The 27180-nt window shown below is 34.4% G+C and overlaps 1 pseudogene across 1 annotated transcript in view; it reads left to right on the top strand.

The window, feature by feature from the left end:
* The window catches only part of LOC308654727 (rRNA-processing protein FCF1 homolog), a 42409-nt pseudogene extending 20775 nt beyond the window's left edge, over positions 1-21634 (top strand). Inside the window, exon 3 of the transcript XR_014024278.1 lies at positions 20136-21634. The product of XR_014024278.1 is annotated as an rRNA-processing protein FCF1 homolog (transcript). The remainder of the gene's footprint in view (positions 1-20135) is intronic.
* Positions 21635-27180: the final 5546 nt, after the last annotated feature.

The raw sequence follows: 27180 nt of genomic DNA on the forward strand, positions 1-27180 counted from the left end.
TACAAGGGAAAAAGGAATACAGGCCTTATTTAGTTAGTGAAGAAAATAAAAATGCTACTGAGGAAGAGAGGATTCTACATTTCATATATTAATGGCCAGTTCTTGAGCTGAACATTTCCATGATCTCTATCAGGGCTTTTATGCGTTAGGTGATGGTCTTCAGAGTAAATCTAAGCCATAGAATTCTAAAAGTATCCAGATAATAAGATCTAAATAGAAACCTAACTTCAATGGTTCTTAACATACTTTATAAATTATTCTACAGCTATAGGGTGGAGTAATGGGTTAAATTCTGTCCCCTTCAAAAAGAGAATTCTGTCCCTTTCAAAAGGATGTGTTGAAATACATACTCCTGACACCTGTGAATGTGATCCTGAATAAGGTCTGCATAAATTTAATTGATTTAATTTGAGTTATTGAGATGGATCTTAATCCAAAATGACTGGTGTTAAGAAGTGGGAAATTTGGATATAGATACAGACAAATGGGGAAATGAGTAAAGATGGAATCAGACACTGGAGTGATCTGTTTCCAAACCAAAGGGTACTGAAGATTGATGACCATCACCAAAAGCTAGGAAAGATACTTAGAAAAAAAATCTCCCGCAGAAACAATCAATACTGCTGACACCTTGATGTCAGACTTCTAGCCTCTAGGACTGTGAAAGAATAAAATTCTATTGTTTCAAGCAACCCAGTTTGTAGTTATTTATTATGGCAGTCCTAGGAAACTAATGCAAATAGGAAACTTCCTATGAGTCATGTTGTCTCATGTGATGGACCAAAAACATATCAGTAACAGAAATGAGCTCAGGTACTTAGCTAAAGCTGAGCATTATGACTGTGAGCTTAATGTTCCCACTGACTGCTAGGAGGGGTGTCCTCTTATTCCCCCTGTATTTAGAAACAGGTCAAAAGTCCCCACAATGTCCATAGCTTATGAAATTTGCAAGACCCTCTGGTTTCTACTCTCATAGTGAAAAATATTATAAGGGTTAATTATTTCAATATTAAAAGATATAAATCATGCCTATGATTTTGTATTCGAGTATATATGTATAGGTGTATCTGTGAAGTTAAATAATGACAAATCTCAAGGAGTTTTATTAAGGCTTAGTAGTTTTCCTACCAATTATAAGACATCATATTTCTCTTACACCAATATGTGATGGCAATTATATGATATATCCTCTGCTATGTCTTCCATGTTCACTTTTCCCAATCATACTGGGGGAATTATTGGTAGATCAAATCTATCTAAATTAGTTAAAAAAATGCAAAATGAATAACAACTAATTGGCCGACCAGGTGTATGATTATGAGCTGGCACTGTGTCAGGTACTTGAAAGAACTAAACAATGCTAAGGCATAGTCTCTGTCTTCCAGGTATTGAAAATGGGATAGAAAGTAGGGATCAAGAGTGTTAGACCTGGAGTCTGGCTTCCCTGACTTTAGTCTTACCTTCACTCATACTCTTTCTAAAATGCTGGATAAATTACTCTCTCTATGCTTTATTTTTTTTTTTTGATTTATGAATAAGGACAAGGTACTAAGTTTTACTTGAATAAGAATAAGAAATTTTGAAGTCTATTGCATAGTAAATAAAGTCAATAATAACATTGCATATAATAACTAAAAGTAACTTTGAATGTCTTACTATAAAAAATGAAAAATAAGTAAGATCGTGGCAGTATTAGTTAGCAAGATTTAATCAGTATACCTTGCATTACAAATATCAAATCATCACATTTTATTCCTTATAATTTATCAAAGTAATATAAATTTTAAAAATAAAACAATGATAGTAACTACCTATTATAACAAAGGAACCATTTATGCTTGTATTAATCAGATCTCTATAGAGAAACAGAACTTATAGAAAATATTTATATATATAGATGTATAGCATAAATATATGTATATATGTGTGTATATATATTAGGAGAGATACAGTGATTGTTATAAACTATAGTTTTATATGTATGAATGTATTATTTGTTTGTTCATTAACTCATTTTAAGGCATTGGCCTACACTATTATGTCAACTAACAAATCCAAATCTGCAGAATGAGTTGGCAGGCCAGAGACCCAGGAATAGTTAATACTACAATTGGCAGGTGAAGTCGATAGGCAGTTTGTTGTAGAACCAGAAAAAGCCAACACCACAGATAAAGCCCAAAGAAGGTCTGCTGTAGAATTCTCTCTTACTTGGGGGAGGCTCATTCTTTTTGTTCTTTTCAGGCCTTCAGTGGATTGGATGAGGCCCACTGATTCCATGTAGGACAAACTGGTTTTACTTAAAAGTGTACTTCTTAAATGTTAACATCACCCCCCCCCAAAAAAAAAAATTCCCGCAAGAATTCCCAGAGTAATATTTGACAAACCATCTGGGGACTCTGTGACTCAGTCAAGTTGACACATACAATACAAAAAAAAATTCAACATTAAGTGAAATGTTTGACTTAGAGTAATTAATAAATATTGTATATTATTATGTTACTGGTATGATTACTTATAAAATTGGTTTGAGAAACAGTACAAACCCTTATGAAAAATAATTAGAGATGACTCTTGGGAGCAGAGGCTAAAAAACTTACTGTACCACTCTGGAATAGATAGACCTTGTTACCTGCTGGTCTTTGTTATTTCAATCTTGGTAAGTGGGAAGGAACTAATATCATGAGCAAGAGAGGAAGGCTTACCGGTGAGTAGAGTAGATAAAGCAGTCTTTCCAATTAATATTTTATTAAAAAATAACTGGATAGAAAGAAAACCTGGAAATTTTCTTTTCTTAAAACTTTTCATTTGACAGTGGTTTTAAAAGGATTTCAGGGAAAATTGTGTAAAAGTAAACAGAACAGTAATATTTAAGCCACCCCATGTCAGCTGTGGTAGACAGAATAATGACCCCCTAAAGATATCTACATCCTAATCCTTAGATACACTGAACACGTTACCTTACATGGCAAAAGGGACTTTGCAGATGTGATTAAATCAAGGATCTGACATGGATATAGCATCTTGGATCATCTAAGTGAACAAAATCTGATCACATAGGTGCTTAAAAGCAGAACATTTTTTCCCTACTATGGTCAGAGGGATATGTGACTACAGAAAATCATCATGCGAAGATGCTGGAATGGAAGACGGAATAGGGCAGTCATGGGCCAAGGAATGTGGGTGGCTTTTAGAAGCTGGATGAAGCAAGAAAATGGATTCTCTCCTAAAGCTTCCAGAAAGGAATGCATCTCTGTTGTCATCTTGATTTTTGCCCACTGAGACCTGTGTCAGACTTCTGACCTACATAACTATAAATAACAAATCTGTGTTGTTCCAAGCCTCTAAATTTGTGGTAAATTGTAACAGCAGCAATAGAAAGTAGCTATTGCACATTATCAAAACGAGGTATAAGGAGAGGAAAATTTTCATCTCTTTTCTGCCCTATGTTCTTTTTCTTTTGTTCCTTTAGTTGTGTTTTTAAAGCATGGGAAAAAATATTCTTTTCTGCCTAGGATATAGCAACAGACACTGAAAATATCCCCTGTCTGACAAAACTAAAATAGACAAAACAAACCAGCCAATATATAAAAAAGCTGTTTTCAAGACACTGACATAGAAGGACAATGATCCCTAAAGGAAACAAAGTGAATTTAGTCTTTTCTTAGTTTACAACCCCCAGGTTGCAGTACAGGATGGGGAGCCCAGGTAAGGCCCAATGGACTCCTTGTGTTGAGAAATTAGAAAGGAGGGTCTGGAGAGATTGAAGAGGTTAGAGTCCTCAGGACAGGGTAGAGAGCTGCAGAAGGTTCGACCCCTGGAGATCTGGAGATGGCTCCCTGGAGTGTTTAGACCATGTGTTGTGAAATAATTATCTAAGACTAAGGAAATGGTCATCTGAAAGATTTGAGAGAAGAGTGCCTGAAACTCACACTGAGTTGCAAATAGTTCCACCAAACAGACTGAAAAAAAAAAAAAAAAAAAAAAAAACTTATAATTTAAGGAAGAATTTGCCTGAGAAATAGGAAATTATTATCCATAGAGGTAGTATAGAAAAGAAAGACCAAGGAAGCTTACATTATTTTCATGTAATTTAAGTGTATCCCAGAATAAAGCATCAAACAAGGGAGTCTGCCCTTAAAGGGGATGGTGGAATCCTGGTCTCTTCTTGTATCTCTTTTGCATCCTGGCCATGAAGTGAACAGTTTTTCTCCATCATATGCTCCCACCACGATGTGTGCCTCACCATGGGCCTAAAATCAATGGACCAACCAATCCTGGTTGGAAACCTCTAAAACCATAGGACTTAATAAAACTTTAGTCTTTGTAAATTTATTATTTCAGGAATTTTGTTGCAGTAAGAGAAAGTGATTAAAATGAAAGTATAAAGTCAGCTAGGGTATAGAAAATATCTATTTTGTAAATTTTTCAATATCTATTTTTCAATTTGACTTATTTGACATTTAAAGAATATTCTATGCAACATCAGAAGACCATGTACATGGAATATTTACCAAGAGAAACCATGTTCTCAGTCATAAAGCTAGTCTCATCATATGTAAATGATTCAAGTAAATAAAGTATTTTTCGGATTTAAATTATCATGACTAGAAAGAAAGATAGCTACAAAACCCCCAAATACAGAAAAAAAAAACCCAAAGAACACATATACAAATAAACCATGGATCAAAGAAGAAATCAAAATGGAAATTAGAAGGTATTTTAAACTGAATAAAAGTGAAAACATCTAATATCTAAAAGTGAGTGATGTCTTTAAACAGTATTTAAAGACACAGTGTTCTCAAGTCTGCCTGAAGAAATTTTTAAAAACAGAACAATTTCAGCTCAAAGAAGCTGAATATAAGAATAAAGACCCATGTGAATATCAATGAAATAAAAATAAATGAGAGAGAAATTAAATAACCCCAAAATAAAATCAATAAACGAGAAATTAAATAACCCCAAAGAAGATCAACTCTAGCCATACTGACTAGGTAATAAAGAGAAGAAAAAGGAGGAGAAGTAGAAGGAGAAGAAGAAGGAGGAGGAGGAGAAGGAGAAGGAGGAGGGAAGAAGAGGAGGAGAAGACAAAAAAAGAAGGATGTTTACAGTTTACACTTACCAGCTTATTCAATATTGTGGAAAGTTCTGGCTGGTATTTTGGGGAAAAAAATGCAAAATGAAAATAAAGTGAAATTGTCTTTATTTGTAGGTAGGGTCAGTCTATGTAGGAAATTTGATGGAATCTACAAAAAAACTTTACTAGAAATAAAAAGTTTGAGGAGAGTGTAGAAAGTAAGTTCAATAATCAAAAAAATTGATTGTATTTTTATGGTAACAATAAATAATCAGAAATTGACATAAGGAGTACCACTTGCAATAGCATCAACACATAAAAAATGCTTAAGCATAAATCTGACAAAAGATATGAAAGATCCATTTACTGATAACTATAAAATGTTGATGAAGAAATTAAAGATTACCTAAAATAATGCCAAAATATATCTTCAAATGCCAGTTCTCAAATTCATGAACAAATTAAATGTAATATCTATCAAAATCTCAGTTAGGTATGTTTGCAGAAACTGACAATCTGATTTTAAAACTCATAGGAGACAAACAACCTAGAATAGTCACAATAAGTTTGAGAAAAAACAAATTTAGAGTAATATAACCTGGGTTAAATACTTCTCATGAAAGCACACAAATTGAATAGTGTGGTATTGCCATAAAGACAGATAAATAAATCAATGGAAAAGAAGAGTCTGGAACCAGACCAACACATATGTGGATAATGGATTTTTAACAAAGGTGAAATAACAATTCCATGGAGAAAGGATAATCTTTTCAACAGTTAGTGATGGAACAACTGTATATCTCTAGTGTGAAAAGCAAAGCAAAACAAAACAACAGTTTGATCTATACTACATCCCATCATATGCAAAATTAACTTAAAAGAAACCTAAACGTCAAGAGTAAAGTGATAATAATTATTGATATAACCACAGCAAAAATCTTTATGACCCTGCATTAGTAAAAGAAATCTTAGATTGCCAAAAGCACAGGAGAAAGTTAATAAATTTTATTAATTTTATTAATAAATTAATAAATTTGAGTTTGTCTTAATTTAAAAATATTTTCTTGAATAGATTGTTTTGAAGAATGAAAGAACTATCAGTATACTGTGAGAAAATAGAAGAACTTACCTAAAATATGTAAAGAACCTTCAAAACTCAATAATTATTTTAAAAATTCCAACCCAATAAAAATATTCAAAAGATCTGAAGAGACACTCCACAAAAGAAGATTTACAAGTGCTGAAGTCTGGCTGGGCACAAAAACACGAGCCACTCAAGCAGGAACAAACTTTATTTTTGAAACAGCCGCCAATACCCCATATGCGCCCGGGAAGATTGCGGATACACACGCACGCACAGCGTTCTCCCGGAACCCCAGAAAGAGTTCCTCCCCCGGAATTCCCTCCTACTGCACTTCCCCAACCAATGGGAACTCTCCAGGAGTCCCGCAGCAGGCAGAGGTGAACAGCAGGAGTCCTATATCCATATGAATGTAAATCTTAACATAATCATATCATCTCAATGGCTAGCTGGCATCACCTTTCAACCAAAAATGCCATGCATCATATTACTTGGCTGTGGCTCTTAGCATACAAGTGGTAAGTAAGCACATGAAAAGATGCTCACTCATTAATTATGAGGCAAGGGTAGGTTAAGACCACATGACAGATGTTACTCTAGACATTGTAAAAATGACTAGAATTTCAGACTTATCATACCAAGTCTGGGCAAGCATGTAGTGAAAGGAACTAGGGTACCCATACATTGATGGTAGGTATGTCAAATGATTGTTCCAATTTGGAAAACAGTTTGGATGAATCTTTAAAAGATAGACAACTACCATATGAGCCAATCTTTCCATTCCTACGCATTAACCCAAGATAATTACTCAACGATTTGTAATCCGATTTATCTGTGATAACCAGAAGCTGAAAGAAATCCAAATGTCTCCCAATATGTAGAGGGATAAAGTAGTGCTGTTATACCCATACAATGTAATACCACTGAGCAATAACAAGAAATGAACTGCTGAAAAGAATTAAAATGGATGAATTTTAAAATAATTATGCTTAGGGAAAGAAGCCAGACCAAAAAAAGAAATCATATACTTTATAATTCTGTTTATATGTAAATCTAGAAAATGCATACTAACCTATAGTGACATGGACCCACATTTACTGGAACAGGGAAATGGGGGAAGGAAATTACACATTTGTGAATGATGACTATAAACATTATGCTGACCATAGAAATGAGATTTACTGTTGTGTACATATGTCACTTAATATAGCCTGTGAGGAATAAGTGCATAGAAGTGTATACATGGAAATTCCCCAAATGTGATGCAAACTATATGCTTGCAAGTCTTTTTTTTTTTTTTTTTTTTTTTTTTTTTTTTAGAGAGAGAGAGAGAGAATTTTTTTTTTTTTTAATATTTATTATTTTTTAGTTCTCGGCGGACACAACATCTTTGTTGGTATGTGGTGCTGAGGATCGAACCCCGGCCGCACGCATGTCAGGCGAGCGCGCTACCGCTTGAGCCACATCCCCAGCCCGCTTGCAAGTCTTAAACATTAATACCGTGTCTGAATTGAATTATTTTCTATATCAGAGTTTTTTTTTTTTTTATTTTCAACTTACTTGCTCACAATTAGAAACTTCATTTTCATTGCTAGTGGTTTTGTTTTGCATCCTCTGCCTTTCATGAGTTTTTTGTTGGCATATTTTTTCACTCTTATTCTAACAATAAATCCTAATTCAGTGGGAGTCTACTTCTTTTGCTATCACCAGATTTCTTTGTTAATAAAAGCAATGAGTACTCCAGTGGTGTCCAGATTTAAAGATCAACCTAATTAGTATCTTTAGGATGAAGAAAATTATCACAAAACAGATGAACAGAACAACCCTGCTTTAAACAAACTCTTATTAAGGATATTTTATATAGTCAATCAGATTTTATATTAAGAAATCTAACACTTAACATGTAATAAATAATAACAGAATTGGACTCACTCTTTCAATAATAAAAATAGTTAAGTACTAGGAGACTTTTGATTGTATTGTACAGTATAGAATAAAAACTATTTCTTAATCCTAGTTCTTAGATTTATTCATTATTTGTGGCTAATGAAAGAACAAAATAATCTACTAAATTCTGTCTGCTAATAGGTAGCACAACTTGGACTCCTTTAAGGATATGTAAAATATTTTAGTCTTCTTAAATTATTCAGAGATGTTAGAGTTGGGAGAGAAGTGGATTATGGGAGCAAGGAGAATTATCAAGTGAAACTCAAATAATCCATTCTTCATATTCTGTTTTTGCTTTCAAATATGGAAAGGAGATAGAAACTAGAGAAATCCAGAATAAGACAGCATAATTGTAGTAATTCACCCACTTAGGAAGGCCTGTGTTGGTGGCACAAAATAGTGTAGCAATTTCCTTTCCATTAAATGAAAGAGAAGAGAAATGGAAAGAGTAGTACTTAATACAGGTTAAGAGTGGCTAGAGTCAAATAGCATTTCATCAGTGCCCTGTAATCAGATCTTTCATTCCTCATGTGTAGTCAAACATATAAAAAAAGGAAATGTTCATGTAAATTTAGTTTCACGAACTGTTTTGTAGTTTGTAGGGCATGTCTGCTGAAATACTTAAGTGGCACAGCAGTTCTCTTTGGTTGGACTCAATCTCAGCAGCTGACATTAGATGTACGAAGGGAAAGGGGCAGAGTCCACTATTGTTATCAACATCGTGGACACTTGAAGTAATGTGGAAGTGCTATTTTTAGATAGAAACTCATGAATGTTCCAGTATTTGTGGTTGATTGCTTTAGAATATTGTGATTTATCATTTCCTTGTTGCTAATAAAATTTCTTTTCTTTTAGAATTGCTTGTGGCTATTATATTCTAGGTGGTAACCACTATTTCTAGACAGTTTTGTTTATTATGTGGGTGGAGAAACTATAAAAAGTGTTTCCATTTTGGGCTTTCCGTGTCACCATGGAAACCATCCCTGAGTTAAGTGTTTGTGAGTGATTTTCAGTCTTTGAGGAAACAAACTTTGAGCGAAATAAATACTCCATGACCCACATATTTCTTTATGTGTGAAAATTTCAGAGTATTTCCCTGCCCCCCAAGAGCCAGTGTGCATTTTAGTTCATTTTTGTTTCTTTAGTTCCAGATGAGCTTTTTAGTTTTGTTTTAGCTAGCACACTCACTCTTGGCAAACTCTTTTCTCTCTCAGGCAGTTACATAGTGATGCAGAGTGGCTGTCACAGCCTGTTTCCGAAGTGATCATTCTTGATCTAACATATTATTTGCTGCAGAGAGTTGCAAAGAGACAAACATCCTTTTAGCAACACATCTGGCCAAGGTGCTTGTTTATTTTTAAAACATTTTCTTAGAACCAAATTAATTTTCCTTTCATTTTATGTATTGCAAATTTTAGAAGAAGCTAAACTGGCAGAACATTTTTATATAAGAAGTATAACCAAAGTATTTGAATAAAGTATCTAAAAATATTAACTTCTTCAATTCCTGCTACTTGTTTTTATTAACAGATTTTTAAACATCTGTGCTTATTATATATACATTTAGAATTTTATACAGGAATATAGGTGGTTCTAATATTTTTGGTAGTAGTATAATAATTGCCATGTTTGAACACTAACCTTAGAAGATAATAACTTTTTATTTAAATAAAAATCTAAACAATATTCCTGTAGAGCTCTAGCAATAAAGACTGCAATCGATGAATATTTGTGTCAAATACGCCATTGTTAAACTGATAATTGCTCAATGATTCTGAGAAAAAATGTAGGTGACAAATTAATAGTTTATATTTTTAGGAAATGTTTAACTTATTTAAAGAAAAAAAATCACTTCATATTTGGGTTTTCAACAGAATTATTTTTAACCAATTAATATATTGATAATAAGCAAATCTTATACACTTTGAACAACTTCAATGGTCAGTCTATTTAGCAACTTTTCTCCAATATTTTTTTGAATTACGTGTTACTAGACAAGAAGGAATTGTACTTTTGAATGTTTTATAATTCAGATATTTTTAACAGTTTTACTGAGGTTTGATCATAACATAATTCACCTATTTAAATCAGTTTTTTTGAAGAGACATCCACACTCCCATGTTCAATTCACAATAACCAAGAAATGGTAACAACCTAAATTTCCATGAATACACGAGTGGATAAAAATATGTGCTCCATCTTCACAATGGAATATCATTTGGCCTAAAAAGAATGAAATTCTATCATGTATGACAATGTGAATGGAACTGGAAATCATGTTAAGTAAAATAGACCAGGCTCAGAAAGAAAAGTATGATATGTTCTCACTCACATAAGAATTCTAAAAAGCTGATCTCATAAAAGTTGAGGGTAGAATGGTGGTTACCAGAGGCCGAGGAGAGTAGAATGTAGGCAGGGATAGGAAAAAGGTCAATCAACAGGAACTAAATTAGATGGGAGCAAGAAATTTGGGTGTGGTGCTGCACAATAGGGTGACTATACATAATTACAATGTACTGTACAGTTAAAAAATCTAGAAGAAAGGATTTTGAATATGTTCACCCTGAATGACAGACTTTGGAGAAGATGGATATGTTTATCCTGATTAAAACATTATGTAATGTATACATATATTGAAAAATCACATGGGGACCCATAAATATGTGCAATGTTAATGTGTTGATTAAAAATGTTAAAAGAAAAATAAGGTGTGCAATGCAGTGGTTTTTTAGTAGATTCATAGATTGGAGTAACCAAATAATTTCAGAAAGATTTCATCACTCCAACAGGAAGCCATATACTCCTTAGAAGTCACTCAAAATTCTTCATTACTCCAGACCTAGGCAATCATTAATCTACTTATTGTCTATATAAATGTACCTCTTCTGAAATTTTATATAAAAGGAATCATGCAATAGGTAGTTTTTTGTGACTAGTTTCTTTAATGTAACATAATGCTTTTAATGTTCTCCATATTGTGTTAGGTATCCACATTTCACTTTTTTAAATTGCTGAAAAAATTTCATTGTGTGAATATGCAATATTTCACTCTTTCTTATTGCTGAAAAATATTGCATTGTGTGAATATACCCATTTTATTTATTTATTTAATGATTGATAGACATTTCAGGTATTATTATTATTATCATCATTTTTGAAGAATATCACTATGAAAATCTTACAAAAGTTTTTTTTAATTAAATTTAATTTTTTTGTTTGTTTGTTTGTTACTGGGGATTTAACTCAGAGACACTCAACCACTAAGCCACATCCCCAGCTCTATTTTCTATTTTATTTAGAGACAGCGTCTCACTGAATTGCTTAGTGCCTCACTGTTGCTGAGCCTGGCTTTGAACTCACAATCCTGTCTCAGCCTCCTGAGCCTCTGGTTACATAAATTTTTGTAAGGACATGTTTTCACTTTTCTTGGGTATATGCCTAGCAGTGGAATTGTTGGGTCTTATTGTAACTCAATGTTTATCCATCTGAGGGACTGCTAAAATGTCTTCCAAAATGGCTACATCATTTTACACCCCTACCAACAATAGATGAGGTTTAAGTTTCTTCAAATCCTTAGAAATGCTTGTAATGTCTATTTTTTTGATTATGGCCATCCTAATGGGGGGAAGGGTTTTGATGTACACCTTCCTATGGCTCAGGAAGTAGGCATCTTGACAGTTTATATATTCCTTTGGAGAAAGTCTATTCAGAGTCTTGCCTACTTTTTTAATTGGGTTGTCATTTATGATTAAGTTACAGTTTAAAAAAAACAAACCTCTTTTTAATTTGGTGAGGGTAGCCTTTCCAAAGCTATTTTGTAATTGATAAGGTTTAACTGATTTAAAAAATGATTTATACCCCTTATGCAGAACATGTTCTACTTAAGTTTAACATACAAAATGACTTTATATAAAAGTATCAACAATAATTTTATACTTGATTATTATTATAGCATAACACAACTTCATTAACTCATACTTCAAAAATAATGCTATCTTCTCTGTTAGCTCTTCTTTGAAAGACAATGTTTCTTAGGAAGAAATAGGCAGAGAATATTTTAGAAAGCAAAGACTGCTTATTGGTCGAAAAATTATATGATATTATGAAAATTTTTACAGTGCCAAGAAGAACTTGTAGTTAGACAGCGACAGTATTGTTTGAGGAAAGGTCAGTTTTTTGGTGACACTAACTTTTTCCTACTCTGCTTTGGAAACTTTCCCCTGAACATCTGTGTAGGAAGATTAACAATGTCAACACCAGCTCAAAAATTTGAATTTGGCTGAATGTCACAGTAGGAAATAAAATATTTCCTGTGTTTTAACATACTGACTATGTAGAAACCTGGAAATACATGCATGATTTTCCACATGGAAACTTCTGTAGAGGGGTAAGGTAAATTAAACTATGTATAAAAATATTAAGAACATCACTTAGAAACATTTTTCTTATAACCTCTAAGTTTTCTGAGAGTAGAGATCTGTGCTACAGATCCTGGAACCTGTCATAAAATAAGTACTTAATACGTGTATATTGGATACATTAATTAAATGTAAAATGAGTGTTTCATTTTTTTGCCTTAGGAAATCTTTTTAGATATAGCAGAGGATCCCGGGGTCTTTGAGAATAACTGATGAAATAAACTCTGAACCCTTACCTATTTATTTTTCTGGCAGACTTGCAGCTTTTGGAGTAGCCATCTGTGAGACTTCCATCATCCAAGCCCTCAGACCCTGTGAATCACAAGGAGACCCCACATGCTTACTAACTTGCAGCTTCTCTGCATTCATATTCAGTCCTTTGGAGTCTCCTTGGGAAAGAAAAGGAGGAGAAAACACATTTGCATTCTTTATCCAACCATTTAAAAAACAAACAAGCACTGATTACCACAGGAAAGATTGTGGCCCATGGTAAACCATTTGTCCTGTCATTTCTTCGGGATGCTGAATACACACACACACACATATATATATATATATATATATTTTTTTTTTTTTTTTTTTTTTTAACAAATGCCAAATGAGCCCTTCAGCAAACCTCTGTAACAATGACTGCACAAGCCAACGTGGAGAAATACTAAAAATTGAAAGCATTTGGCTGGCATCTAATCAATTATTTCAACAATTTTCTTCTACTTCGAAGAATGTAAGAAATCTGAGGCATGAGTTGGTATTTTCAGAATCCTAGTTATGATAAGCCTCTTTCAATGTAAGGCACAATTAGGAAATTAAAATTATGTAGAAAGAAACAAGCATGACCACAGACCTCAATTCATCTCAATCATGAACAAATAACATTTCTCTCTCCCTAGTGGTACAGAAAGGCTGTGGGTAAGATAATTAAATTTTAAGAAGATTGAGGAAGTAAAATCTGGAAGAGATTTTTGGGTAAGAGAAAGGACCTTAGAGATGTATGTAATCTAGTGATTACACAACTGTTCCTATTCTGCAGAAGAGGAAATTTAAACACAGAAAAGCCCATTTCACAAGAACATACAGGAGGTACCAGGCAATAAATCTAAAAACAGATTACAGCAACAATGAACTATAGTACATCTATCAAGGAGAAATAACCATTTACTAAACAGTGACCACAAACATGTGGTTGAAAGAAGGGTTTTGCTCAAACACTGCCCATGTTTCTTGAGACAGAATTATCAGCAAATTTTCAGGGATTTCAAGTCCGTCAGTGATTAGAAACAGAGATTAAGATTGAGGATAAAGGCTTCACGTTTGTCCACAGCAGCAAGAAGTGATAGATGTTCTGTCAGGGAAAATAAAATGACTCTTTATCCTTGATTGATCAATTTTTAACATCCTGACAAATTGGTTTTGTTTTATAGTCTCTCTCTGTCTCTCTCTGTCTCTCTGTCTCTCTCTCTCTCTCTCTCTCTCACACACACACACACACACACAGTGTTATAGTTAACTGAATCATTTGGTAATATTGGTAATACTTAATGTTACCATATATGTACCCTAAGAAAAAGAATGTTCTCTTCTAAACCACAATATAGTTGGTAAATTCAGGAAAGTTAACGCTTTGGTCTAATCTACATTTTATCCTGTTGTGGCTCAGCGGCAGTGAGCTCGCCCAAGACATAACTCATACTAGTTTCTGATTAATTCTCTCTTTGTTTTTGAGAAAAACTAATTTTTCCTTAAATAAGCTTGCTTTGTAAAAATCCATGAAACATAAGTAAATAAAACACAGAGCCAATTTTGAAGTAAAAGTATCTTAGCAAATTTTGAAAAATTTTTTTTCTTTCCTGTATCTTGTTTTGTCCCCTTTGTTCCCAACCCTTAGAAAGCCTTATAACATAAAGCAACCTTAATTTTCCAAGGACATGATGCTGTTAGCAGTGAGGAATCAAAGAAAGGTTCCATACAGATAATTACTACTAGCAAATCTAAGATTTAGGAAGCGGACTGTGGACAGTTGTGTGAAGAAGATAATAAAAGAGGGAGACAAGAGGTTGGGAGACAAAATTATAAGGTCATTGTGATTTTTCAGGTAAGGTGTTAAAATCTGAATTAAGGTCATGGTAGGAGAGGTAGAAAAGAGAGACAGGTTTGTGATCTGAATAGGGGTAGTGAATAAGAGGAAGGTGTCAAAGATGCTACTGAGTCCTTTTTTTTTAGTAGAATTGTTTTTTATTCAGGAAACAAACAAACAAACAACAACAACAACAAAAACATTTTCCAGGCACATACAAGAGGGACAGGGGTGGGGAATGTTTGTCCATGGAGCCTCAGCCTTCAGCCCATGTGGTTTTGGAAGTCAGAAAGGGAGTGATAGTGTCCCCCATGCCAAATAAAAATGGTTAGATGTGGGAAGGAGAGACATGCAAAAGCTGAGGGAGAAGTGAGAGAAAGAGACAGATGAGGTTAATACTGGGAACTGGGAGCTAGTGAGTTTTATAGCCTTGGAAAAGATTGCTGTCATTACCTGAAGTAGGAAACAAGGAAGTAGTAATGGTAGTGATGTTTGGGGAAAAGATGAATGGTTGGATTGTGAATCTGATTGGTTTAGGGTATTGATGTCCCATCCATGTGGAGATGTTCAAGGCACAGAATAATAATGTATAACAATGTAGGAAAAATACAAAATTGTTCTTAGAGTGGTTGTTGAGGTTTGCTTGATAGTTGCATTTTTAATGCATCTTCTCCCCTTTGGACCTACAATGAGCAGGTGTGGCTGTTCAATAATTGTGACTTCATGGTTAAACCAGGAGGTCAAGGTAAAGCACCCTGGTCTTAGTTTTCTATTCCATACACTGGTATAGAATTACTTAAAAATCCAGTCTTTATAAAGGAAATATTCCGTATCTCAAAGGCATTTTGTAGTATTGCATCTGGGTGTCTGCAATTGAATCGTTTCATTTTCTCCTTATAAGACCTGAATTATACCTGAGAATATAATATGTGAGATTGAACAAATATCTAACTCCTAGCCCCCCCCCCTTTTTTTCCTGTGGAAACAAACATTTTTATGGAAATATGCCAAGCCTCTATTATTACTCAAATTCTTTCCAAGGAGAGTAGATTTTATTTTTCTCTACTTATAGTTTCCTTTTGTACATGGAAAGGAAATGCTTTCTTTGTTTTTAGCAAACAGGCATGGATGGGACATGGAAACCATGTTTCACTCGGGGAGAGGACAGCTTTGGTGAGATTCCCAAGTGCCTTAATTTTGCTTCCCTCCCTTCTCTACGGTCACTTTTGGTATCATGAGTTCCGAATTTGCGCCTTATCAATACCTGGCTAGGCCATGAGTCTGTAAGGAGAAGCACAACACAGGATGTGGCAGAGGGAAGAAATACCAAATTAGAAATGGGATGACAGTCTTCTTCTTTAGATCAATTGATGGAGACACTGTGTGACAGCCTTGGCATCCTCTCTTTGCCAACAGTGCAGAGGAGGTGCTAGAACCTGGAAGCCCTTTGCTCCTTCATTCACCTTGAGATGTGAGGATACCTGAGGACTGATGTCTGGGCTTCACCACCTTGTTGCTATTTGTTATTCTCACTGTAGAGTCTGACTTGGACTTTATGGATGACAAGCTGTGGGGTACCAGCATAGTTCATCATGATTATAACTTTTTTCATTTTATTAAAACTTTTTTTTTACTTTTTAAAAATTTATATATGACAGCAGAATGCATTACAATTCTTATTACATATATAGAGCACAATTTTTCATATCTTTGGTTGTATACAAAGTATATTCACACCAATTCATGTCTGCATACATGTACTTTGGATAATAATGATCATCACATTCCACCATCATTTATAACCCCATGCCCCCTCCCTTCCCCTCCAACACCTCTGCCCTATCTAGAATTCATCTATTCCTCCCATGTTCCCTCTCCATATCCCACTATGAATCAGCCTCCTTATATCAAAAAAAAAATATTCAGTATTTATTTTTGGGGGATTGGCTGAATTCATTAGCATTATCTTCTCTAACTCCATCCATTTACCTGCAAATGCCCTGATTTTATTCTCTTTAATTACTGAGTAATATTCCACTGTGTATATATGCCACATTTTTTTATCCATTTATCTACTGAAAGACATCTAGGTTGGTTCCACAGTGTAGCAATTGTGAATTGTACTTCTATGAACATTGATGTGGCTGTGTTCCTGTAGTATGTTGTTTTTAAGTCCTTTGGGTATAGACTGAGGAGAGGGAGAGCTGGGTCAAATGGTGGTTCCAGTCCCAATTTTCCAAGGAATCTCCATACTGCTTTCCATATTGGCTGCATCAATTTGCAGTCCCACTAGCAGTGTATGAGTGTACCTTTCTCCCCACATCCTTACCAGCACTTATTGTTTGTCTTCATAATAGCTATTCTTATTCCATAAAAACCATTACATTAACATGGTGCCGGTCAATTATCTTCCTTATTCTCATCTAAAAAGGGCTAATTATTTTCTAGACTTTCATAGGAGAAACATATATTTTAAATGTAATAAAACCCATCTTTCCAGTGACATGGGAACCTTGATTATATTCATTTGTATGTATATTATTGTGTGTGTTTTCATGTTTTTATTTTTATTAGATTTGCCTATTTTACTTCTTGAATATCCTTTGAACATTCCCACCTCTGGGTCGTCTTTTGTTTCTCCATTGTACTTCTTCTCCATAGTTCTCTGTTGTAATTTACCCAACTTTTTCCATCCAGCTACATGTTTCTTAATTTTGAAGATTCAACTGAGACATATTTTGCTTTATACCCTCACACCTTTTTATCATAGATACCTTTTAATTTTATTTTTATTAATATATATTTTAAATTTATATGCAATAATTGTACATATTTATAGGGGAGAGTGTGGAATTTTAATTCATGCATGTATTGTGTAATTATCAGATCAAGGTTTATCAGACATATTGCTTTGTGTTAGAAATCTTCAAATTTTATTAGCTATTAAAAATAGTCACTTAATTCTTGTCAACCACATTTATCCTTCTGTGTTATAAAATATTAGACGTTATTCTTCCTATCCAACTGCACTCTTGTTAGAGTCTGTAAACAAGTCAGGATGGCACCTGGCATTTTGCCAGGGGGAGTGGTTTGTGAGGTGGCGCCAGCGAGCCATTAAGTGTGGAGATTCCTTATTGGTTGACTGCTGTATCTAGTTTATGTTAATTAAGATAAGCTGTGTGGAATGTATATATACCCCTCTGGTCCTACAATAAACGGCTCCCACTCCTGCTGTATCAATCTACACAAGTTGCTCGTCACCCCCCAGTTATTTTGCTGCAGCCGGACTGCGGCACACTCTCATAGCCATTAACCATCTTCTCTCTTTTCTTTCCTCCCTACACACTTCCCAGATTCTGGTAATCACATGGTCATATTTTGTGACTCAGAAATTATCTACTTTTTGCTGTCTATGCTATATATTTGACAACTATACTACTTTGTATTGTAAGTTTTCTGTTCTGCTGTCCAGGCCTTGAATTTCTAAAATAAATGTTGTCAATAGGGTAATAAGCAAGCTCATGAGCTTTGGAGCTATACTTAGATTTGAATCTCAACTCATCTGCTTAGCAACTGCAAAATCTGAAAGTTTTAAAAATCTATTTTCAACTTAGTTTCCTCACCAGTAATGTGAGCATAATCACAGTAACATAAGACTGTCACAAAAATTAAATGAAATAATATAGGAAAAAGATGTAGATCAATGATTGAAAAATGGACCTAATATTTGCCCCAAATCCTTCATTTGAACACATTTTTAAAATAATTTGAAAATTCCATAAGCAAATCAATAAAACTGTGATACAGTATTTGGAAATGAATGACCACATGCCAAGGTGATAACTTGCTTTAAAAAGTACTGGGACATTTTTCTATGTAAGACTATTCCAAAGTAGAAAAATTTTTCATGGAGGACTAATAATGGCATTAATAAACATCATTCCTTCTTTCAGGATTATCCCAGATCACTCTTAATTGTTAGAAATAAATTCCCAGACAATGGCAAAGTGCCTTGCCTTTTCTCAAGACTAAACAAATCAGGTTAATGGGGTGTATGTATTGATGTCATTTGTCTTTGCTCACTAGCCAGTAAGAACTGCAAATGAGTTTAACTTTTTCCCCACTGTGAACTCAAAGCTCTATCTGCTTCAGAGAGAAAATTCTCACTAAATGACTTTATAGAGAATTCAGGAAACTGTCTCCTGACCTCTCCAGGTATATGGAGATGAGAACAGCAGATCTCTGCCCTCCAGCTTACTGCCATGGGAAAGCCTCATTATTTTTACCCTAGTTTTTAAGAACCAGGCTCTATTTATCCTGCCCTTAAAATTGTTATTAGATAAATTGCTTTAAAAGTCCTTTCCTTGTCTATGATTTTGTCATTTCCACTCCTGGTCTTGATAACTGTCTCAGTCCAGTGTTTCTGAATTGCACCACCTCCTCCACACTGGAGGATGACTCGATTTGCTATGTTTAGATGCACATTCATAGAGTGCATTGTGGTGTGCACATCTGAGGACTATTAATTGTAATGGAGTTTAATAGACTGTATATCCAATAGAAAGGAAAGGACATTTAGGTTCTAATTTAAGATCCATCATTAACTAATTTTCTGATTTTGTATGCATCATTTAGCCCCCCTGGAGCCAATCTCTATCTGCAAAACAGATATATGACTACCTATTTTAACTACTTCAGAGAATTTGAAAGAATAAAACATGTTAATAGTGGTGAAGTCATTTGGAAATATCATGTTATGTAAATACAACTGCTAAATCAATTTTTTGCAGTGATCTGGAATAGACAAAAGTCCCCAATAAAATGTACTGAGCCAGATAATTATTCCTATACTTAAAAGATCTTTCCAGACAAAATATTAATCTATATATTATCTCAATATATCCTAAACTGATCAGGTAAGTTCATTTGCCACACAGGGCACAACAAAAACTTTTATAACTGCCAATTTGAGAAAAATGATTGCTATTTCTTATGAAGAGTGAAAACATAAGAGTGAAGAAATAAAAGTAGAACTAAAATAAGATGCATTCATATCTGTTATGTACCACTAACAATCCTATTACCTAAACAATTTCTGTACACCTCTTGTGATTTCAAAAGCTAACACAGAATTAAAAAGACCTCCAGAAGAACATCCAAAATGCATAAAGCTAACATTGAATTTTTGCTTATTTATTTGCTTTTGTTGTTGTTATTTGCTTCTTTTTTTAAACTTGGTCAATGAAAAATGAAATAAGGCTAGATTTAAGGTTCTTTCTCATTTATAACTTTTTAACAACTTTATCTTTCCCTGAAAAACTTAAATAGGCTATAAGAAACACAAACAAAAACATTGTATAATATTTTCTGCACTTATTGTTAATCTTTCAAAGCATGTTTTTCGTTTAATCATGCCTTTAAGAATCAACAATTAAAATCCATTTAACTAATTTTTATGAAATTAAATCTAATTCAGTGACTTATTTAGCAGATATACCTTTAACCATGTCGAAATGTTGCCTTCACTCAACTTCTCTCCAGCTAAGCAAGATGGCAGAGTGGATCTAGGCATCAACCTTTGACTTCTCTACAGTCCAGAAATGAAACAGTGAACTAAGAGCTGACTGTTTGTTCTGACTGAGGGATGACAGTGTGAACACTCTACAACTCAATATTGGACAGCTTGAGACTTGGAGACTTGGTTACCAGCACAGAAAATAAAAACACTTAATTTTTTTTTTAACCCAGACCCTAATCAGAGAGGGTTTAGGAGAGAGGTTTACCAAAGAGGGAAAGAAGGAGAGGAACATCCCATAATGTTACTTCCTTAAAAAAAGTTTTGAAGAAGAGCAAAGCACACCAAGTTTAAAACAAAAGAAGGGCAGCACAGATTACACAGTTTAGCACAAATTGTAGGCTGAACACCGTGTGGGGCAAGGTTGCCATTTTGAGTCCACAACTGGCCAACCTCACTGAAGGCAATTAAATCCATACAGCTTCTCCTCACCTACAGACTGTAATAGAAAAAGCTGGAGGGAATGGCTCTGAAATGGGTTGTCTCAGTAATACATCTAGAAAAAAATTGTAAAGCAATTATTGCTAGTTGAGGGTTACTTAACCATACCCCCCAACAATTCCCCACCTCCTGCCCCAGAATGCTAACCCTAACCAAGCTCTTCACATAGTCTTCACAGGAGCTCAGGCAAAGAAGGATCAATAGACATCCTACCTCCATCATGGGGATTGGTAAAACCCTAGTGATCTTCTGTAGTCAAGGTGGAGGACTCTGTGCTACAGATTGCCCACAAAGAGCCTGCACACATAGGATCCACAGTTACAGCCAGCCACCAGGTGTTAGGATAGCATCTCTGATCAGGAAGAAATGGGTGTGAGGCGTGAACATGGGGAAGTAAAAGAAAGCAAGGAAGTATGTGACCATGAAGTGAATGCTCAGTTTCAGAGATGAGAGACTTAAAGAAAAGGATGGATTAAAACCTAAAAATAAACAAAAGAAAGATCCCAGTGCACTGAAGGAAAGAGAAGTCCCCCAACACCCTTCCTGTTTATTCTTCCAATATAATACACACCTGGGCCCACCTTATCATATCCTGGTTGTTACCAACTTTATCCATTTTTCCATTAAAGCCAAACTGGACTTAATGCAGTTGTTGATGGACTGTCTGTATGCCAAGTGTATCCCTTGTGTAACTGATTGGTAATGACTGAAATTGAGAAATTGGGGCAAAAGTATTGAGTGGCTCTAAGGATCGCAAAGAATCTACAATTTGAACAATGATCATGAACACAAAAGGAACCAATGCAGAGGACTGCTTAGTACAAAGAGTAACTCAGAACAAGTGTTACATTGGGGTCACAGTTGACTGTGACCCAACTGTGACCTTAAACGAAGAATCTGGAAGATCCCTGGAGTTCCTATCATGTACATTTTCAACTATAGATACAATATTGAGTGTATGCCAGATGATTATGGAACCCTGGGTTCTGATCTTACAAGACAAAGTTCCTCTACTTTCCTTTGACCAACTTTCTCTGTTGCTAGTTCAATAAACATGCTATATAGCATATAGAATAATTCATATAATGTGAATTATTTGCTCTATTATGAGCTGAGTATGTTTAAATATATTCATTTCTTCATGCTTTTTGAAAAAGATATTTTGTCTATTTTGTCTCATTTAAAAGTTTGCTGCATTTTTTACATAAATAAGATGCTTAAAAAAAAGAAAAGAGAAAAAAAAAAGGTAGCACCTCTACAAAGAAGCGAAGCAGAGTGAAGAGAGCACTCAGTGATTCACAACCATGAGCCATAAGAGCTCAGATGAAGGTGGGCAAATTTTCATTCTACTCCAGTCACAGAAATGGTAGCTTGTTGATTCATGTTAGCCAGGGTAGACATTTCTGCATTCCAGACCAGCCACAGAGAGCCTGCATTCTTAGGCCCCACAGTTTTAGTCAAAAAACTCTATGACACTATATAGAAGCCCTTGCAGAGGGAAGTGTGTATTCAGTGACAACCCTGGGTGCTTCACCCTGCACTCCCAACATCCAACAGAAACAGCAAGCAGATACTGCACTCTTCAAACTTGCAGACTTGAGCCTCTGGGTTGACAGAAAAGCACTGGCTGGTGAGAAACCAGGAAAACAACCAGAGAAGTAGCTCCTGTGTTCCAGCACCTCTAGGAGGGTCTATACCTGTAAGTGCCAGAGTTATCAGAAAATTGAGTTGTCAACTCAATTTTCATTCAGACACATGGACCCACAGAGGGCAGTTCTTGAGAATAACCCCAATAGCCAGAGGAAGACCCTGTGCAATAGCTGTGGACTTCACAAAGGGGCTTATAGAGAAGCATCCCACAGACCAGTCACCACCCAGTGTACCCAGACACAAGGCCACCAACCTGCAACCTGCACTCCAGAGGTGGCAGCAGCGCCTAAACACCCCACAGTGATACATCAAACATATTAAAATATACCTGTTTTAGAACATCATGCCTCTCATACTCTGAAATATACACAAGAAGCCAACACTGGATTAGTCAGTGCAGGATACATGGAGCTTTACTTCAGGAAGGCATACAAGACTGCACCCTGTAACAGATTATTTCCTATGTATATTTCAGAGTATGAGAGGCATTGCAGCCCTCAACCCATTTATATTTCTCCTAATATTTTGAAGCATTGACTGGAATCATTCTATCTTCATTTTACTAACTTGGTTTAACACGTGCTCTTCTCAGTCTTTTTCCTCTTGTATAACCTGCTCTTGCCTTAAATCTTCCCTTCATGTCTTTTGCTTCTTTTTATCTTTGTTTGTATTATTATTTTTATATTTTTCTATTTATTTTTCCTTTGCCCATTTTTTTTCTCTCCTGTAACCATTACATAGTATAATAGTAACTTTACTTTCTTTAATAATTAATTTCTCAACCTGTTCAAGAATATTACAATTTTATGCCCACATTACAATAACTGATCATTTTCAATAAGAGTTTTCCCTAAGGTTAATTAGTACATGGCTCTGCCTCTGAAGTGATTGTAGTTAATAGGATTTAGCATCTCCTCTCAAAGTGCTGCTGATACTAGATGATACACATTGAGGGGAAATGTTGGTATTTGGATATATACCCAGACTAGGACACTTAAGAGAAAGAAGCCCATTAAATATACCATTACATAAAAATAAAAGAGATTATCATCCTGTAGATCGGTAGACAAACAATATAAAAAAGCAAGGAAACAAACCACCACAAATAGTCCACAACACTTCAAGAACTGCTTCCATTGACACCACAGTAGAGGACACATCAGTTAAAGAATTTAGAAAGTTCAAGTTAAAATGTTCAATGAACTAAAAGAAGATGTAATAAATGAACTGGGAAAAAATACAGGCATGAAAGATAATTTCAATAAAAAGATAGGGATTCTGAAGAAGACCCAGACAGAAATCCTAGAAATAAAAGATTCAATAAATAAAATTAAAAATTCAATTGAAAGCACCATCAGTATATTAGGCCACATAGAAGACAGATCTTTAGGCCACAAAGAGAATGTATATAATCTTGATAATGAAGTCAACAATAAAGAAAAGATGATAAGATATCATGACCAGAGTATTCAATAAATATGGAACAACATTAAAAGACCAAATATAAGAACTATTGGTATAGAAAAATGTACCAAAATACAAACTAAAGGAGTATACAACATTTCCAATGAAAAAATATCAGCAAGTTGTACAAACCTTAGCAATGAGATGAAAACCCAAATACAAGTGGCATTTAGAACCTCAATAGGCAAGATCAAAAAAGATCCTAAGACACATAATAACTAAAATCCTAATATACAAAATTAGAATAGAATTTTTAAAGTTGCAAGGGAAAAAAGGCAGGTCACATTTAGAGGTAAAACAATTAAAATTTCTGGTTTCTCAGACTAGAGTCTAAAAGCCAAGAGGGCTTGGAAGAATATATACCAAACCCTGAAAGAAAATGAATAACAACCAAGAGTCTATGTCCAGCAAAAAATATCCTACAGATTGAAGATGGAATGAAAACCTTCCTTGATAAACAGAAACTAAAAAAAATTAATAACCCTAAGCCAGAACTTCAAAATATAGTAAATGAAGTACTTCATACAGAAGAAATGAAAAATAAAAATAAAATCCAACATAGGGATGAATTGCATTAGCCGAATAGTCAATTGAAGGAAAATCAATTCTGCATTATGCATTATGAATAAATCAAAATGCAGGACATAAAACCATTTCCCTGTGGTAACACTGAATATAAATGGTCTAAAGTCTCCAACCAAAATAAATAGATTGGCAGAATGGATTTAAAAATATCCAATTTGGGCTAGGGATGTGGCTCAAGCGGTAGCGTGCTCGCCTGGCATGCGTGCGGCCCGGGTTCGATCCTCAGCACCACATACCAACAAAGATGTTGTGTCCGCCGAGAACTAACTAAATAAATAAATATTAAAAAAATTCTCTCTCTCTCTCTCTCCTCTCTCACTCTCTCTTTTAAAAAAATATCCAATTATACGTTGTTTACAAAAGACTCAACATACAGGCAAAGACATCCACAGACTGAAAGTGAAAGAATGGAATCAGTCCAGGTGCCAGTCAACAGATGAATGGATCAAGAAAATGTGCTAAATTTACACAATAGAATTTTACTCAGCCACAAAGAAGAATGAAATTATGTCATTTGCTGGTAAATGAATGGAACTGGAGAATATCATGCTAAGTGAAATAAGCCAGACTTAGAAGGTCAAGGGTCAAATTTTTTGTTTGGTATTTGAAAACTGGAACAAAATAAGTAGATAGAAAGAAAAAGGTGAGGGATTCCATGAAATTAAAATAGAGATTGGAGTACAAGAAGAGGATAGAGGGGGCGGGAAGAAGAATAGGAAAAGGGAAAACCTGCACAATGAAATCAATCAAATTATGCCATGTACATGTATGAATGTACCATAGTGAATTTCACCTTTATGCATATCTATAAAGCACCAATTAAAAAACAATAAATAAATAGAATGAAGGCCTATAGAAGAGAGGAAGTGGAGTGGGGAAGAGAGAAGGGAAGGAAAAGAGTGAGTACTAGGAACTGCAATGGAATTAATGATATTCCATGCATGTATTATTGGGTCAAAATGAGATGCATGGGAGCTGAGGTTGTGGCTCAGTGGTAGAGCATGTGCCTTGCATGCTCAGCACCACATAAAAATAAATAAAGATATTGTGTCCATCTACAACTAAAAATATTAAAAATGAGATCCACTATTATGTATAACTATAATGTACAAATAAAAACAAATTATTTTTCTTCACTTTTTTATCATATATTTATGCTTCCTATTATAATGTTCTAATGAGATTCTATAAAATATTTTCTTTGTGAAATATTCATAAAATATCAGAAAATATAACATAAAATTTAAACAAATTAACCTGCCAATTCTATTATTTACAACTAATAAGTATCCTATGGGAGGATTCAAATATAGGAGTAAAATGGTAAACCAAAAAATATCAGATGAGTAATTTTGTCCCCATGAATCAAGGGTATACTGGTCACAACAAACTGGTGAGATTTGGGGCTTAGGAATAATTTTTTTTCTTCAAAAATAGATTTACTAAGCAAATAAATATATCAAATTAAGCAAGTTAGGTAAGTTACCACAGATTGTATTTGGCTTCTATAAATAAAGTTTTATTGGAACTCACACAGGCCCATTTAATCTCTTATCTGTAATTGATGCAGTAGAGTAGCAGAACTGAATACTGACAATGACCATGTGTTCTACAATATTTACCCTTTATGGAAAAAGCTTGGTGACTTACAAAGCTGATTGCACAGTTAAAAATGACACAACAAAATAGCTTATCTCATCTTCTTTTTGTGCAGAATAAAACTCAATAATAATTTATTTCATCTTGTCTGTTGAAGTTTTATTTTTATCAATTTTATTATATTCCAAAAGTGAGAAAAATATCATTTTAACTTATCAACCTAAAAATATGGGAGTATTTCTTTTTAAAAATATTTCCAAAGTTAAGCAATTGTCTCCCTAAATTCTAGCAATGCCATGAAACATCATTACTAATTATATTATATGTTAGCAAATTGCTTTCTCAATTATTAAGAAAGGAAATAGTTGAATATTTTAATTAATATTTTAGAAGCAAAAAGAAAAAAATCAGCTAATTTCTTTTAGCTAAAATTTCTAATCATTTTGAATTAGCCAGAATTGGGAAAATATAAACAAACCTACAATGGAGTTGATCTCAAACTTTGGTTTCTTATTGTTTCCTCATCTTATGTGCTTCCTTAACAGGACAGTGTGAATATAAATGTCCTTTACAAAACCATGGCCTGATCACAATGTCCAATTCCTGAGTAAAGGCCATCTTTGATGACTCTTCTAATTATAGATTCTGCTCTAGAAATACTGACCATATAGGGCTTGGGATGTGGCTCAAGTGGTAGCGCACTTGCCTGGCATGAGTGAGACACTGGGTTCGATCCTCAGCACCACATAAAAATAAACTAAAGATATTGTGTCTAAAACTAAAAAATAAATATATAAAAAAATATTGACCACACATACATGAAATTTTTGTGAGATTGTAGCAAGAGAGAAACAGCCCGGATCAGTTAAGTAAAGTATATCAAGAAGCTCAGGAAAAAAATATTGTCATCAATTTAGTGGTTTGGAGCTTTTTGAGTGCAAGTTGATGGAAGTTTGAGAGTAATAGAGAGAAATGAGTAATGACTTATCAGGAACAATTGAAGTGAATGGTTTTGAGGTTAAAATGAATATATGAATGAAAGCTCTTCAAGGAGAGACAGTAATTGGAACTGGTTCTTATATTTGTAAACTTCCCAGCATATCTGCAACTCAATACATCTGGCATTGTCATGGCTAATCCTTTGAGTCCCTTAGCATCTAGGGACCCTTAAGTACTTAAAAATGGAAAAGGTATTTGCCATTCTGCTAATTATTTTGAATTCTAAATGAAATCCTGACTTGGCAAAGGCATAGCTTTACTTTCAGGGATTGT

The sequence above is a fragment of the Spermophilus citellus genome (genome assembly GCF_964194105.1).
Source record: "Spermophilus citellus genome assembly, chromosome: 8".
Taxonomy (NCBI): domain Eukaryota; kingdom Metazoa; phylum Chordata; class Mammalia; order Rodentia; family Sciuridae; genus Spermophilus; species Spermophilus citellus.